Source organism: Pinus tabuliformis, chromosome 1_2 (genome assembly GCF_031772625.1).
Source record: "Pinus tabuliformis cultivar Carrire ecotype Pingquan chromosome 1_2, CPIR1, whole genome shotgun sequence".
Classification (NCBI taxonomy): domain Eukaryota; kingdom Viridiplantae; phylum Streptophyta; class Pinopsida; order Pinales; family Pinaceae; genus Pinus; species Pinus tabuliformis.
This window is the reverse complement of record NC_142298.1, coordinates 1,244,633,344-1,244,650,859: the sequence shown is the minus strand read 5'-3', so window position 1 is coordinate 1,244,650,859 and position 17,516 is coordinate 1,244,633,344. Positions and strand designations below refer to the sequence as shown.

At 35.8% G+C, this 17,516-nt stretch overlaps 1 pseudogene; it reads left to right on the top strand.

Annotated features, from left to right (window-relative positions):
- Positions 1-249: 249 nt before the first annotated feature.
- LOC149210756 (NADP-dependent glyceraldehyde-3-phosphate dehydrogenase pseudogene) overlaps positions 250-17,516 on the top strand; it is a 35,040-nt pseudogene continuing 17,773 nt past the window's right edge.

The following is a 17,516-nucleotide window of genomic DNA, read 5'->3' as shown; positions in this document are numbered from 1 at the left end:
CCATCCATCTAGGTTATTTTTGAACAAATTGATTTAAGAAAGCAAGCTACAGAAGCCATACCAAGAGTCAAGGATGAACTTGGAGACATGCCAGAGGAAGCTACAAGGATCATTCACTTCCTCAACTCCAAGAACAAGTATGAGATGCAGTAATTAGAGATACCTGACATAAAAGGTACAATTTTGGAAGTTAAAAAGGTCCTCACTAAGAGGAATTTGATGTTGAACTTAGAGGATAAGTACCAAACCATGCAACTGGCCATTGACAGATTCATGGTTAAATTCGAAGTTTTGAAGCAAAAGGGTTTACCAAATCCCTTGGTTATAAACAACAAATTAATGACACAAAAGGATTATAATAAGAATATTAGGGAAGTAGCCAAAGATCGGGTAAATACTTCATCCATGAAGGGCATACGCACTGGAAAAGTATTGTATCAAACATTTGAGAAATTGCTTTACCTCCAGCATGAGGTAAAATACCTTTTTGTCAACAAGCCTACTTTTGCCAAGTATATAAAGGCAGATGAGATTTACAAGAAGATGCTCAATATCAAACTACCAGATGCTGAGACATTGGAAAAACTAAATGATTTACTGTAGAAATACTCAATCAAAATGTAAAATGTACAGTAAAAGTAAAAGGGAACAGTAACAGGATATTGACAGGTTAGGCAGGTCAACGTGTATCAGATCAAAGTGTATCAGATGAAAGGTCAGAGTAAATAGAACATCCAGCTTGAAGACCAAACAACAAGGCAGATTAAAGTGCAAAATATCAAAATATCAAAGCCAACAGAACCTAAATAACAGGGACAACAAGCAACAATTCAATAACTGTCTCTATCTTCTTGCATGAAGATATTTCTTTCTCCTAGATTAGTTCCCAAGACAGTTTGGGATATTTTGTATAATATTTTTGTATAAATACTTCATAAATCGAAGTATTGGGTGTGGATTTCTATACATTTGTAGAGTTATTTTGATCTTAAAACCTATGGGTTATTGTACCTATTTTCAAGTCAACGGACTGGAGAAAGTAATAAAAATATTGCACTACGGGATTAATGAGGTGAGCTATTGCAGTGAAGTATCTTCTTTGTTTGATTTTGTTACTTTCTTATATGTTTCATAAACTTAAATGTTCTCTAAATTTGAATGAATTAACTGGAAATTTAACTCAAATTTTGTTTAAGTACACTCTGTTTTGCATAGTTAATCATTTATATGGCTTTCTCTGATATCTCGATTTGAGAACCCTTAATTTCTCTCCCATATTGGTTGACCTCTTTCATTTCTCTTCATAATCCAATTTAGGGAATGCTTAACTGCTCCCTGGGTCCAATTGGAAACCATTTCACCATCAAGCCTTCGAGATCTATAGTAACTCCTCTATCTTGCCCTATAGAGGCTATTTTAAGAACTTGATATAGTCCTGTTTGTCTGTCATTTTTACACCATAGCCCAATGGTAAAATAAACCCTCTATTCATCTAAGTAATTGATCCAACCACCCAAATTCAAATCAAAAACTAAAGCACAATCATAACTAGCATAAAACCAATTAACTAAAACAAAGTTAAATAAAAAAGAGAGAGCCATGTCTGAGATTAGGAAGGCTAGATCCTGATCTCCAAAGTTGGTTTGTGGTTACCTCTATCATTTATTTTCTGACAACTTATAAGAAATTTTGGAGTGATAACATGTTATGAAACCAACTCACAAAAAGATAGAAAAGATAGTTTAATGCCTTAGAATTCAGCCTCTTCGAGGGGGCAACCTCCTTTACATTACACAAATGAACAATTCTTGGATGATACAAATGAGAAGACGTCCTTTCTATATATAGGAGCCTAAGGGGTCATAATATAATTAGAGCCAACATAACAATAATAATGTAAGGGAACAATAATAACAATAGTGGGCTTCTATGGGGCACAATGGTAACAATATGGGCACTACATGGGTACATCAATATAATAAGGGGGTTGTACTAATAACAATAAGGGGTTACACTAGTAGTATAGGGGCCTAACATGCCCCTCTCCTTCAAAAAGTGTTGTCCTCAACGCTTGAGTAGTTATTGATGCTTCTGTATAAAATTCTTGTCCTCACATGTGGAATCTTCAGTGGGTAAGTTCTTCCACTTGATGAGATACTCTGAAATTGATCGATTTTGTAGCTATCGGGTTCTTGTTTCTCTAACTACTCCAGGTTCCAATATAATTTTTCCTTCCTCTTCAATTTCTGGGAATATTGTTTGAATTGGGATCTTTTGCAACTTTTAAATAAGTGGCCATACTTCTTCATCCTTCTTCCATTCATCCCTTGCTTCATTTATCCAATCTAGTTGGATAATAGAAATAGCACAAAACAATGCTTCCACATCCTCATCCTTTCTTGAGAGTGCATCTACAACAAAATTTTGCTTCCATTTTCTATAGATGATGTCAAATTCATAACCCAACATATTTGTGACACATTTTTTCTATTATTCTAAAGATAATAGTTGTTCTAAAATGTATTTAAGACTATCATGATCCATTTTTACCTTGAAGTGTCTTCCCATTCCGTAAGGTCACCATTTTTTAAGTGCATGTAGTATTTCCAACATTTCCTTCTCATAAATAGCTTACTTGAGATGTAGCAATAAAAATACCCAATCACCTACATCAAAACATTTTTCACTACAATGTTGATATACCTGTTATTTCATTCTATTTTGCACCAAAGTGGCATTATCCTTTAAAAGTTGGAGAACTTGTTGTTGATGCTCGATGAGATCTTTCACTGCTTGAACTTTTTTCTTCTTGATATGTCCTTCTATGTTTAGAGTTTGAGGAGTGGTAATTTCTTCCAATCCTTTACAAGATATGGTCAGATTCATTTCTTGATGCTCGATGTGATCTTTCACTTCTTGAACATTTTTCTTCTTGATATGTCCTTCTATCTTGATAGTCTGAGGAGTGGTAATTCCGACCAATGAATTACAAGATAAGGTTGGATTAATTTCTTCTTTCTCGATGTGATCTTTCACTTCTTGCACCTTTTTCTTCTTGATATGTCCTTCTATATTAAGAGTTTGAGGAGTGGTAATTCTTGCCAATGCTTTACAAGATATGGTCTGATTCATTTCTTCTTTCTCTAGGGTTGGGTCCTGGCGTGTATCCTCTTCTTTTGATGTTTCTTGATCCTTTTCTTCCTCCTCTTCATACTCTATGTAAAATAATTTCTTCTCAGCACACTTATGACCTTTAGTGCATTTGCTATCACAATTGTAACAAAGCCATTTTTCTTTTTTTTCTTCCAATTGTTGTGGTGTAACCCTTGTAGGTTGTGGAAGGTTAGGAGAAAAAACACTTCCATATTTATAGTTGTGAGGCGTAGACTTCCTTGTTGCCATTATTTTACTTTCCACTATGTCACAAAGCCCTTTTACTCTTTCCAATTGTTGTGGTGTTGCTCTTTGTATCCTCATAATGTGCTATCATTTCCGTCTATGAGAATTGACCACGTAACAAGTTGTTTACAAAAACAAAGCCCTTTATACCATAAAAATTGATCTGGTCCTAAATATGAAGATGTAATACATACCTTTTGTAACAATGGTACACCATGTAGAACAAAATATTTCTCCATTTGAATTATCCAGTTTACCAGATCCTTGCCATCAAACTTCCTCATATTGCCTTTTCTTGATTTTAGGAGCTCGATCTTGAAATGACTATAACTCTATAGTTTCAATTCTTCCAATTCTGAAATTGTGATCTATAGTATCACTCTATGTCCTCTTTCCAATGCCACTAGTCTGATCAAATTTAGATTCTCCAAGAAAGAGTTATGCACAATCTCCTAAGATAACCTGATTATATACCTTTTCAGAAGAGCAAACTTATATGAACTACCACGTGTCACTATTTTGACCTTCGAGTCTAAAAATATATATATAGGAAACTAAAATCCGTCTTCTTTTTGTAACTTCTTACGAAATTGCAATCTGATGCTCAAAACAAAAATTATGACAATTTTCCCAAGGTCACCTATTTGGAATATAATTCAGGAGTCTGCAAAAAGGCCAACTTGCTCAGATCATATCTCCACAAATATAGTGCGAAAAGCTCTGATATTCAGACCCAAGGTTCAGCATGATTTCGTCTCAAATGGGTTTTTTTTTTTTTGCTTCTGAAACGTCGCAGAAAAAGAGTTATAGTGATAATTCTACAACGACCTATTTGGAGCAGCAAAACCATAGAATCCAAAGCTCTGATACCAAATGTTATGAAACCAACTCACAAAAAGATAGAAAAGATAGATCAACGCCTTAGAATTCAGCCTCTTCGAGGGGGAAACCTCCTTTACATTACACAAATGAACAATTCTTGAATGATACAAATGAAAATACCTCCTTTCTATATATAGGAGTCTAAGGGGTCATAATATAATCAGAGCCGACATAACAATAATAATGTAAGGGCATAATAATAACAATAGTGGGCTTCTATGGGGCACAATAGTAACAATATGGGGACTACATGGGTACAACAATATAATAAGGGGTTTGTACTAATAACAATATAGGGTTACACTAGTAGTATAGGGGCCTAACATAACATAATTGGCGACCATACTGGGGACTCGATCCTCAACCTGATAAAACTTTAAGGAAACCTTAAATTTCATCTTGACCCCTTAAGGTCATTTTTAGAAGTTTTTCTTGAAAAGTTTCATAAAAAGCAAATAAAAAATAAAAATTTTGGTTCCCAAGAAGACTCACATACCACGTTAAATCTAGATCCAACCCCTACTAATATAGTTGATGACCCAAACAAGATTTTAAGAAAAAAAAAAAAGGTAGAAACTCAAGCAAGTAGTTGCAAGTTAGTTAAAGAAAAGTCACTCCCTAAAGAATTATCAACATTAGAGGAAATTCTATTTGATTTGTCATTTGATCTCTCATTGTTATAACTAAATTAGAGAATGCAATTCATGAAACTATGTTATACCCTAATTTTATTCAATTCAATGAATCAAAAAATGTGCCTATCCATCCAAATTTAGATAAACTTGTATTGGACACTTTTGGTAATTTAGGAGCTTTAACCTCTACATTGATAAGCCATATAGATGATGCTTACCTTCAACAATATGTTGAACTAGCTGCCCTCACTGTTGATGCCTCTGAAATTTCTACACAACCTTCAAACACTATAGATACACCTTCATTTACCACCATGTCACCCATTGTATCCACCACAGTCCAATCATTCATCAACTTCCTATCCAACCAAACTCCTCATCCTCATCTAGTTCATCTCCATCTGTTTCAAGCCCTTCCTCAAGTACCGACACTTTACCCCCTATTCAAGCCGGAATCTAAGTCATGGCAGACTGATATGCACCTCTAGTTTTACCTGCAAAACTTCATGCCATGCCCCAAGATTATCATAGCAAAATCTTTTTGTTTGATGCTACTGGTCAGTACACTGCCCAACAACATGTGAACAAAATGATTGCCTATTTTGAGTTGCATGGGATAGATGAATCTGATGTCCAAATCAGGTTGTTTGCCCAAACATTAATTGGGAATGTTAAAAAATGGTTCAAATCTCTACCATCTAATCATATTGTATATTTAGCTGCTTTTCATAGATTATTCATTGATAGATGGGAAAGAAAGAAAAACCCTCTGCAAATACTTTCTGAATATGATAACACTAGAAGAGCTCCTAATGAGTCAGTTCAGGATTATTGGACTAGGTTCAATAGCATCTACAATGCAATCCCAGCTAATATTAAGCCCCCACCTGACCTATCATTAGTCAAATTCCCTAATGGTTTTGACACTGACATGTCATACTAGTTAAGGGAAAGAAACCCTAAAACTTTGGAACAAATACAAAGTAATGTTGTTAGTGTAGAGGCCAACCTATTATCGAAGAAAGATAGAATGAGAAATGAAAATAGAGTTGTCATTAAAGAGGAAACTTCCACTTTTTATGGAAAAATAGATAGTTTAGCAAAGAGTGTAGAGAGAATAATGGATAAATTAGAAAACATGGAAAGAAAAACTCAGTGGGAGAACCAACAACCACCCCCAATAAGAAACCCCAACTTCATGAAGAATCCTAATGCTGGAAAGAATTCTATACCAGATCAGCAAATTAGGCCTCCCTTCTAAGAAAAATATCCTAAGGGTTCACAAAGTCATGAAGGAGAGTATGACACCCAGATAAACTTGTCAGGAATAAAAAATGAAGATGTTGTTTTTCTTACTCAAGAAGAACAAGAAATGTATATGTTGCAACAATTACAATTAGAATCTGGGGAATCCTTTGACTTTAAGCAGGGTTATGAGTCAGTTATATATGAGGCTCACAAACAGTATAGCATAAGAAGTAAAAAGAACAATGAAGTTCCCACTAAAAGATCAATCCAGACCCAAACTAAAAAGATAACAAAAGCTCATGTCACTAAAATTTTACAAATCCTTCCTAGGGGAACACAGGAGACTTCTACCCCAAAAATTGTATATATAACCTCCACTAAAACTCAAGCTAAGATTGTTACTCAAAACAATACAAACAAGAGAAATCAAATAAAAACAACTGAAACACAGACTGAATTGCCTAGTACTGAGAAACAAGATAAAAACACACAAACTACATTTGTTAAAGAAGATCTCATCCAAACAAACAAAGCTCAACTGCCTTTCAACCTCAAGACTGAAATAGAAGAATTGAAAATATTAGTCCCTTTGACTGAGCTAGTGAAAAATGAATCCTATAGATAACAAATCACAAAAAATTTAAATATAGGTGAAGGGGAAGATGTATTCAATTTGAACGATGGTCAACTTGAGCTATTGTTTGGCCCTAAGGTGAATGGTACTAATCAGCAAGGAGGAATCCCTCCTTTCTACATTAGCTTGAAAATTCATGTCAAAATATTACATAATGCTATGCTAGACTCAGGGGCATCCCATAGCTTGATGCCAAAAGTAGTCATGGAGACACTAAACTTAGATATCACTAGACCATATAAGGACCTGTTTTCCTTAGACTCTACCTAATAAAATGTCTTGGTTTGATTAAAGATTTATGTGCAACTCTAGTCCAATTCCTAGCAAAGAGTATTGTGATGGACATAGTAGTTGCAGATATCCCACCCAAATATGGAATGTTGTTATCTCGCTCATGGGGAGCGAAATTGCAACGGTCCTTGCAATTAGATATGTCATATGCCACCATATGTATTTTTAGCCAACAAAGAAAATTGTATAGAGAGACCTTGATGAAATACATGGTGAGTAGTGCTAAAAAACCACAAAATTTCTCTATATACTGCATGCATTTTGATATGGACTCTTTCATCTTGTACAATTCAGACCATGACCGAAAGGAAATCATAGTTGAATAACATAAATACAAAACAATTGATAGTGAAAACATGTTTCATGAGTCCCTATGGCATCTAGATTTTGATGGGTCTGTGAATAGGTTAGGGGCAGGTGCAGGAGTGTGGATCCACAATATGGAGAATAATCATGCCGAAGGTCATGCATTCAAGTTAAATTTTAAATGCACAAATAACATGGCAGAGTATGAAACTCTAATATTAGGATTACAAATGGTTAGAAAACTTGGAGCCAAGAGAGTTTCTATACTTGGAGACTCAAAATTGATTATTAAACAAATTAATGGTGAATACTCTGTAAACAATCCCAGACTGAGTCAATATAGAGAGACTGTCCTAGATTTGATCAAAGACCTTATGGAAACAAACTTTGTTGCCATTCCTAGAAAGCAGAATATGCGAGCCCACAGTTTGGCCACTTTTGCCAGTACCTGCAAATTTCCCTTTTAGCCCAACCATCAGTACAATGTAGAAGTAAGACATAGACCTGTCATACCAGATGATTTGAAGTATTGGCAGATTTTCTCACAGGATTCCCAAATTTATGACTTCATGAGTGCTAAAGGTGAGTTTCATAATTGTAATATAGATACATACTGTACAATAGAAAATGACATAGATAGTGGGATATATGTAAATATTTTAGAAATAGGTAAACCTACTACTTTCAATAGATTAGAAGTAGATAACTTAGAAAATGTATAAATAGAAGAAATAATGAATGATGATCCTAAAATTATTAATCTTAAAGTAATTTTTTTCCTAAGGGATTAGCCCCTTCGAAGATTTGTTTGATTCCAATGATGTAGATATAGAAGAATGTAACATAGGAACTGAGGAAAAACCAAAACTCATTAAAAAGTCAAAAGCCTTGCCTCAAGAGGAAAAGGTTAAATACATAAATTTGTTTAAAGAGTTTCAAGATGTTTTTGCCTAGAGTTATGAAGACTTGAAGTCTTATGACACCAACATAATTCAACACAAGATACCTATCAAAGAGGATCATAAGCCTTTTAAACAGAAAGTTAGAAGAATTAATCCAGTTCTTATGCCATATATTGAGAAATAAGTCAAGAGAATGTATGATGCTCAAATTATAGCTCCCATTAGATATTCAGATTAGGTTTCAAACTTACTCGCTACTAGGAGGAAAACTGGAGAAACCAGACTTTGTGTTGATTTCAGAAATTTAAACAAGGTCTCATTAAAAGACAACTATCCTCTACCAAAAATGAATGATATCCTTCAGAAGGTAGTAGGCTCATCCAGAATTTCACTGCTTGATGGATTTTCTGGATATAACCAGATCTCAGTTCAACCAGAGGACCAAGCCAAAACTGCATTTACTACTCCTTGGGGTACCTTCATGTATTTGAAGATGCCTTTTGGATTAATGAACGCAAGAGAAAAATTTCAAAGAGCTATGGATATAGCTTTTTCCAAGGAGATCCATGACTTCCTAGTAGTTTACCATGATGACATCACAATCTTTTCTAAATCTGATAATGAACACCTAGATCACCTGAGAAGAGTTTTCATTAAATGCAAAAAATTTGGGATTTCCTTAAATCCCAAAAAGACACTCTTTGGTCTAGAAGAGGGTAAACTGTTGGGACATATAATATCCAAAGATGGAATTAGAATAGATCATGCTAGAATAGAGGCCATTTTGACCATCACCCAACCTAGAAACTCTAAAGAGTTACATTCATTTTTAGGCAAGATAAATTTTCTTAGGAGATTCATTTCAAATTTAGCGGAACTGATTAGAGAACTAAATAACATGTTAAGAAAGGAATCAACACTTAAATGGACAGTGGAGGCCAAACAATTCTTTGAAGCCATCAAGGAAGCCCTAACCAAGACTCCAGTCCTTATAAGTCCTGATTTCCAGAAAGATTTTATAATTTTTTCTTTTGCTTCAGAACACACTATTGCAGTAGTCTTGTTGCAAAAGAATGACCAAGGATATGAACAACCAATTGAATTTTTTAGTAAATCCTTAAGAGATGCCACACTCAAATACAACATTATGGAAAAACAAGCATTAGCTTTAGTAAAGGCTATTAAAGACTTCAGAGTGTACATTTTGTATTCTCACATCATTGCTTATGTTCCAAACTCAGTAGTAAAGGACATTTTGACACAAAATGGGCCTGAAGGAAAGAGAGGCAAATGGATTTCCACTATTTTGGAATATGACATAGAAATAAAGCCCACTAAACTTATCAAAGGCCAAGGTTTAGCCAAACTCATGGCTGAATCAAATTTTCAGGCCCTAGATATAAATTTCATTGGTGCCCTTGATGATTAGGACGATATAGTGACTCCACAGATCAGTGAACCTTTTACTGATTCACCTTGGTATGAAGATATCATATTAGTATTACTGAACTTATAAGCTCCTCCTGGTTTAGCAAGAACTAAAGATAGATTTTGAAAATGAATTCATTAAGATATTGTATCATAGATAATTCTTTGTTTTGGAAAGACAATGGTGGTATTCTATTAAATTGTTTACTAAAAGATTAAGCTTATAAAATTATGCAAGAATTTCATGCCAGAGATTGTGGAGGACACTTGTATTGGAAGACTACTGCTGACAAAATTCTAAGGGTGGGTTTTTACTGACCCACCCTATTTGTAGATGTTAAGAAACATGTGTCCTCATGTCATAAGTGCCAGATATTTGAGGGAAAAAGAAAGCTTTTACCTTTACCTCTCAAAACCATCTCCATAAAAATGCCATTTCAACAATGGGGGTTAGACTTCATTGGAGAAATACACCCAGCCTCCTCAACCCATCATAAGTGGATTTTGACAGCCACTGATTATTTTACCAAATGGATAGAAGCCATCCCTTCTAGACAAGCTACAAACTCTATCAGTATCTCCTTCCTAAAAAACAATGTCCTATCAAGATTTGGATGCCCCTGAAAGCTCATTACTCATAATGCAGTTGATTTTAAGTCCAAGAAGATGGTAGACTTCTGTAACAAATACCACATTACCCTTGGCCACTCCACTACCTATTACCCTCAAGGTAATGGACTTGCAGAATCCTATAACAAAAGCCTGGTCAATATCATTAAGAAATTACCAGAAGACAACAAAATGACATGGAATAAAAAGTTGGTCAATGCCTTATGGGCAAACAGACTAACTACCAAAAAGTCAATTGGTACATCTCCTTATCAGCTGGTATATGGAATGGATGTTGTTTTTCCATCATCTTTGGGAGTACCAATGATGAAGATCATCCAAGAATTGCAGGTAGAACCTAATGATATCTAGAGAAGAATAAATCCGTCCATACACTTGCAGTAGACCAGAGAAGAAGTATATGTATAATAAAAATTAAAATAAATATCGAATTGTTAATACCTTTTATGTAAATTCATATATCCTATTAACTTTTAATTGAATAATAGTATAACTAACTATTAATTTAATAATTATTCAAATCCATAACTTTAACTTATTATAATTTTCATTTTGTAATACAGTTATGCTCCTTTTTTCCCTGAGTCCGGTCCAACTAGTTGTTTCCTAGTCAAATATAGCCATTACCTAGTCAATATAGTCGTTGCCTGGTCAAAAATTATAGTTGTTGGATGTTCTGCTCTATCTATTTAACATGCAACCTAGATTCTATTCTTCAACTTGTCTTGATGATGACCACACTGTTGATTCGAAACGCATCGACAAATGAAATATCATGTGATTTAGGCCGAAAAATCTCTCATAAACTCTTCAATGTTATTTCATATGTTTTTATATTACCAAGTAGACAAGTTCCTTGTAAGTATCTAGAAGTTGGATACCAAGGGAAAAGAGAGATCAATGTTCTACTAGACATCCTTGGTCCAAAATTTTTCCACAGCATTTACCTAGCATTTAACTACAAAGACTTCATAGACTCATTTGTATACCCAGTCATGAACATGCTGACTGATAACACTCAACCTAGGATCAACCAAGAAGTCAAGGGAGTTCTACAGTTGGCTAAGAACAACAAGGTGGGAAACTGGTACCTGTACCAGAACCACACTGAAATAAGAGTTTATGTCTACCAATTAGCCCCTTATAAGTTGCCCAAATACCTCCCTATGAGGGTATTTTCACTGGAGTATTTCAGACAAATCATCAACTCTGATGAGGTCCACTTCCTATCTGCTTAGAAGAAAACCCAATTTAAGATGAAGAACCCATTGGGTCCATTAATTTGCAATAACATAGAGGCTAGACCAAAGGCTAACAAGATACTATAGCAAATGAAGTTCAACAACAACTTCATGTGGCGGTATGACCCTCATGGTGTTATAAATAAGCTAAGATTTAGGGTCAAGTTGGGACCATACATCCACCTCCCAAGACCTGACATTGAACAGTTTTCCAACCAATCTAAGTGGTTCGAAAACACATTGATTGACATGGATAGCATAGTTGTGGATGCGGAGAACACTCTCATTGATTTTGAAAAACAATTTGACCAGAGCTCTTTCCTATAAGTGCCAGAGCTAGGAGAACCAATGAATGTTCATCCAATGTTACAGACCCCAGCCAATGAAGAGAAGAATCCAAATAGGAACAGGGAAGAGGCATCCAGCTCTACCATGGAGACTAGAGATGAGCTATTTGAGCTCAGAAAAAGGCCCAAGTTGAATCCTATGTCTAAATAGGAGGAGAACATTGAATCAGTGGAAATAACTAATACTGAAACAATGGGGCAAAGAAGTAAAGACATAGTTTCATCAGGTGAAACACAACATCCATCAACCTCCAACACTCAATTGATTGAATGACAACACAATTTTGAGGTTTATTCCTTTGTTATGCTAGCTAACAGAGAAATGGACATCAAAGATAGGTACATAGAGATAAAGATGAGGAATGATAAGTTGAAGGAAAAGACATATGCCCAATACTCCAAACATACACCAGCCAATCAGAGCAGGTTAATGTTAGCCTTTGACATTAAAGCAGGAAAGATGCAGGTGTCATGTTTGTAGCCCACTCAACAGCAACCAAAGACCTCGGCTGACTATAAGAAGACTAATTTGAGGTGATGGGCAAGGATGTTCATCCCATTGACAAAATAGAGTTCCAAAAATAGGCTGGAGAAATGATTTACTCCACCCTTATAAGAAAGGTCATGGTTGCCTACAAGATGCAAGGTTCATTGGATAATGTGATGACACAATACAAATTAGAGAAGGCCTCTTCACAGACCAAAGACAATAGGATAAAGTCATTGGAGGACTTGGTCATTGAACTGGGACATGATCCAAGTGACATTAAGGGTGTTGAAATGCTAATCAAAAAGAAAAATGAGGATATAGCAACCCTCAAGAAAAAAATCAAGCTACCACATTTACAACACCCATAGACAAAGGAGGTCTTGGAGATCCAAACCAATCATGAAGAGATGATGGACCTAGTGATGCCCTTGAACGATCAGTCAAAGGAGATGGAAAAGGAATTGGATAACTTGATTCAGCTCAAACAAGCTAATCTTGATGATGCTCCTACAACTATCATCCCAACAGTTACCACTATTGTTCCTTCAACTTTGGTAGCATCCTTGGCTCCCACAACTCCAATGGCCACAACACTGCCAGCATCTACACCAACTACATCAGCAACGGGATCAACAACAATAGGGTCAACAGGGGATGAAGCAAACAGGTTGGTGAAAGAAATGGAAGAAATTTCCATTCAGACCATTAAGATGAACAAGCTTAAGGAGAAATTGATTAGCCTAGAAATATATTACAAACTGGCCCAAATCATGCAAAAAGAAGAATAGCAGAAGTCCACAAGGATGACCGAAAGAATCAAAAGCCTGGAGAAGGAATTGACACTGAATGAACCTCTAGGTCAAGCTAAGGAGCAACTATGGGCCAATATCATTGACTCTGTTAATGATATTTGTCCATCCATCTAGGTTATTTTTGAACAAATTGATTTAATAAAGCAAGCTACAGAAGCCATACAAAGAGTCAAGGCAGAACTTGGAGACTTGCCAGAGGAAGTTGCAAGGATCATTCACTTCCCCAACTCCAAGAAAAAGTATGAGTTTTAGGAATTAGAGATATCTAATAGAACAGGTACAATTTTAGAAGTTAAAAAGGTCCTCACTAAGAGGAATTTGATGTTGAACTTAGAGGATAAGTGCCAAACCATGCAATTGGCCATTGATAGATTCATGGTTAAATTCGAAGTTTTGAGGCAAAAGGGTTTACCAAATCCCTTGGTTATAAACGAAAAATTAATGACACAAGAGGATTATAATAAGAAGATTAGGGAAGTAGCCAGAGATCAAGTAAATACTTCATCCATGAAGGGCATACCTACTGGCAAAGTATTGTATCAAACATTTGAGAATTTGTTTTACCTCCAGCATGAGGTAAAACACCTTTTTGTCAACAAGCCTACTTTTGCCAAGTATATAGAGGCAGATGATATCTACAGGAAGATGCTCAATATCCAATTACCAGATGCCGAGACATGGGAAAAACTAAATGATTTACTGTAGAAATACGCAGTAAAAATGTAAAATGTACAATAAAAGTAAAAGGGCACAGTAAAAGGATATTGATAGGTCAACTAGGTCAAAGTGTATCAGATGAAAGGTCAAAGTAAATATAACATCCAGGGTGAAGACCAAACAACAAAGCAGATTAAAGTGCAAAATATCAAAAGATCAAAGCCAGCAGAACCTAAATAACAAGGATAGCAAGCAACAGTTCAATAGTTATCTCTATCTTCTTGCATGAAGATATTTCTTTCTCCTAGATTAGTTCCCAAGACAGTTTGGGATATTTTGTATAATATTTTTGTATAAATACTTCATAAATTGAAGTATTTGGTGTGGATTTCTATACATTTGTAGATTTATTTTGATCTTAAAACCTAAGGGTTATTGTACCAATTTTCAAGTCAAGAGATTGGAGAAAGTAATAAAAATATTGCATTACAGGATTCATGAGATGAGCTATTGCAGTGAAGTATCTTCTTTGTCTGATTTTTTTACTTTCTTATGTGTTTCACAAATTTAAATGTTGTCTAAATTTGAATGATTTAACTTGAAATTTAACTCAGAATTTGTTTAAGTACACTCTATTTTTCATAGTTAATCATTTATATGGCTTTCTTTGATATATGGATTTGAGAACCCTTAATTGCTCTCCCATATTGGTTGACCTCTTTCATTTCTCTTCATAATCCAATTTAGGGAATCCTTAACTGCTCCCTGGGTCCAATTGGAAACCATTTCACCATCAAGCCTTCGAGATCTATATCAACTCCTCTATCTTTCCCTGTAGACACTATTTTTAGAACTTGATCTAGTCCTCCTTGTCTGGCATTTTGACCCCATAGCCCAATGGTAAAATAAACCCTTTGTTCATCTAAGTAAGTGATCCCACCACCCAAATTCAAATGAAAAACCCAAGCACAATCATAACTAGCCTAAAACCCATTAACTAAAACAAAGTTAAATAAAAAAGAGAGAGCCCTCTCTGAGATTAGGAAGGCTAGATACTGATCTCCAAAGGTGGTTTGTGGTTACCTATGTCCTTTATTTTTCTGACAACTTAGAAGAAATTTTTGAGTGATAACAGGAACTAGGTCCAAGTTTCTTTGAAGATTTTTGTAACTCAGTTTTTTTTCCCTATCTCACGTCTTTGATAAGATACCTCCTTGAAATGTAGTCAAGGAGGGATATAGATGTGTAGAGCATGAGGTCCTTGACAACCAGTCACCAATCCTTAAGAGAAAAACCATGGCTTCTTTAGACATTTCGGGAGGGTTTGTACTAAAATAGACTCAAATATTGGTATAATGATGCAATGGAAAATTTGGTAGAAGTGGTTGAAATAATTCTGTTCCCAGAGTTCGTTGTGATACACATGGATGGGTAATAGTTTAGTGGGCGTCCATTTCCAACCCATTACTAGAAATTTTTTATGTACATCAACATTTGAAAAATTTCCACAAGCCATTGTGAGTGCTTTCTATCCTCAACTCCATTTATACTAGTGTTTCCTAACTTTTCCATCATAAGTCTCCATGAAATAGAAAAACGAAAAGGCCTATCACTTCACCTTAAATGGGAAAACTAACTCCTACTTTTTAGATACCAAACTACATCTTTCTTCCTCTTGTTCTTATTAAAGTGTTAAATACCTGTTGTATCCACTGTAACAACACCTAAAAAAATTTCCAACACTTCTAAATTTCAGAGCCCCTTCACCTATTCTATAGATACCGCCTATCCTTAGAGTCTATTGGGAAGCTGGGGAAACCCATAAAAGTCTAGAAAAGCTTGATGTCTCTTTCATAAGCCAAACCAAGGCCATTCTAGTCACCAAGTCACAAATCCATTATCTTTTGAGACCCATGCGACCCATGCGACCTAGCCAAATCAACAAGTCACACAGGTCGCAAAGGTCACACAAGTCACATAGGTTGCATAGGTTTCAAATGTTGCATAGGTCACAAATATTTCATAGGTCACACAAGTTGCATAGTTTTCATAGGTAGCACAGGTCGCAAATTTCGCAAAGGTCACATAGGTCGCACAGGTCACAAAGGTCGCAAAGGTCACATAGGTCACACATATAGTACAGGTCATAAAGGTCACATAAGTTGCATAGGTCACACAGGTTGCAAAGTAGGTCACACATATAATACAGGTCACAAAGGTTGCATAGGTCACATAGGTCACATAGGTCGCAAAGGTCTCACAGGTTGCAAAGGTTGCAGAAGTCACATAGGTCACATAGGTCACGCAAGTCGCATAGGTCGCACAGGTTGCACAAGTCGCAAAGGTCACATCGGTCACATAGATAGCATAGGTCGCAAATGTCGCACAAGTCATGAAGGTCACGTAGGTCGCATAAGTCACACAGGTTTCATAAGTCGCACAGGTCGCATAGGTCGCATAAGCCGCAAAGGTTGCATGGTACGCAAAGGTCGCATAGGTCGCACAGGTCGCATAGATCGCACTGGTGACATAGGTTGCATGGGTCATAAAGGTGGCACACTGACCTATATCAAACCCTGCGACCCATGCAACCCCACATGCATGACCTAAAACTATAAATATAGGCCTCAGCCGATCATTTACTTAATACCTTTGTAAATGCTTAAAAACAACGCAATGCAACAATGCCCAACATGTATGATGAGGATGAAAAGGAGCATGAAAGGTGATATAACAATGATAATCTAACCACTCAAGGAAAGAAACAATTGATGCCACCTTGGTGCCAAGACATGGAGTGTCTCAATACACAAATTTGTGATCATGAAATTGCAAGAGATGTCAAGGCTAAGAATTTTTCCTTGTTATTAATTGTGATATTTATTTCTTATATTTCATCAGATTACATTTTTTCTTGATTCTTAATTTATGATTGTGTACATGTGTAGGATTGAAGTGGTGAAGGCAGATCCCTACCATTTATGCAAACACTTGAGCCGAATTTATTGGTAACATGACGCAAGGGATCGATGTTGCAGAAATGCATCATCTTGGTCAAGAACAGATATTGAAATCAAGCTAGCTCCAAGGCAGAAGGAAGGTAGCAAGATATTGATCTATATAGAATATTTAGAGTTTATTGTGAAGCTTCCATAGCAATCCTGATGGTCCCTTGTATGCTTCAAGAACCCCACAAGAAACCCCAAGGCACATCACTAGAGGATTGATGAATGTGAGCGAAGCATAGTGGCAATAGAACAAGTTGGTTCAAGAACAAAGCATCCACATCATTAGGATATATAGGAAACAAGCATTCTAAGGTTTCCAATAACCCTCTACATCCTTTCCTCTCTCTCCTTCATCATAATACAAATATAAACATAATTATATCAAACACTATGTTAGGACTGAGGTGGGCATGTAACAGTCATTTTGACCTAAGAAACAAGTGGGTAATCTCAAGAGTCGTGAGGGTAGCCAAAAGTTTATGAGAGAAGGCCAAGGGTCACAGTAGGTGAACAATCACCTTATCTTTATAAATGTTCCCTCGGACCTCATTTAGAAGGGGGAATTTAGAAATTTAGTTGAGGCCAGGATAGATAGTTGATTTATGG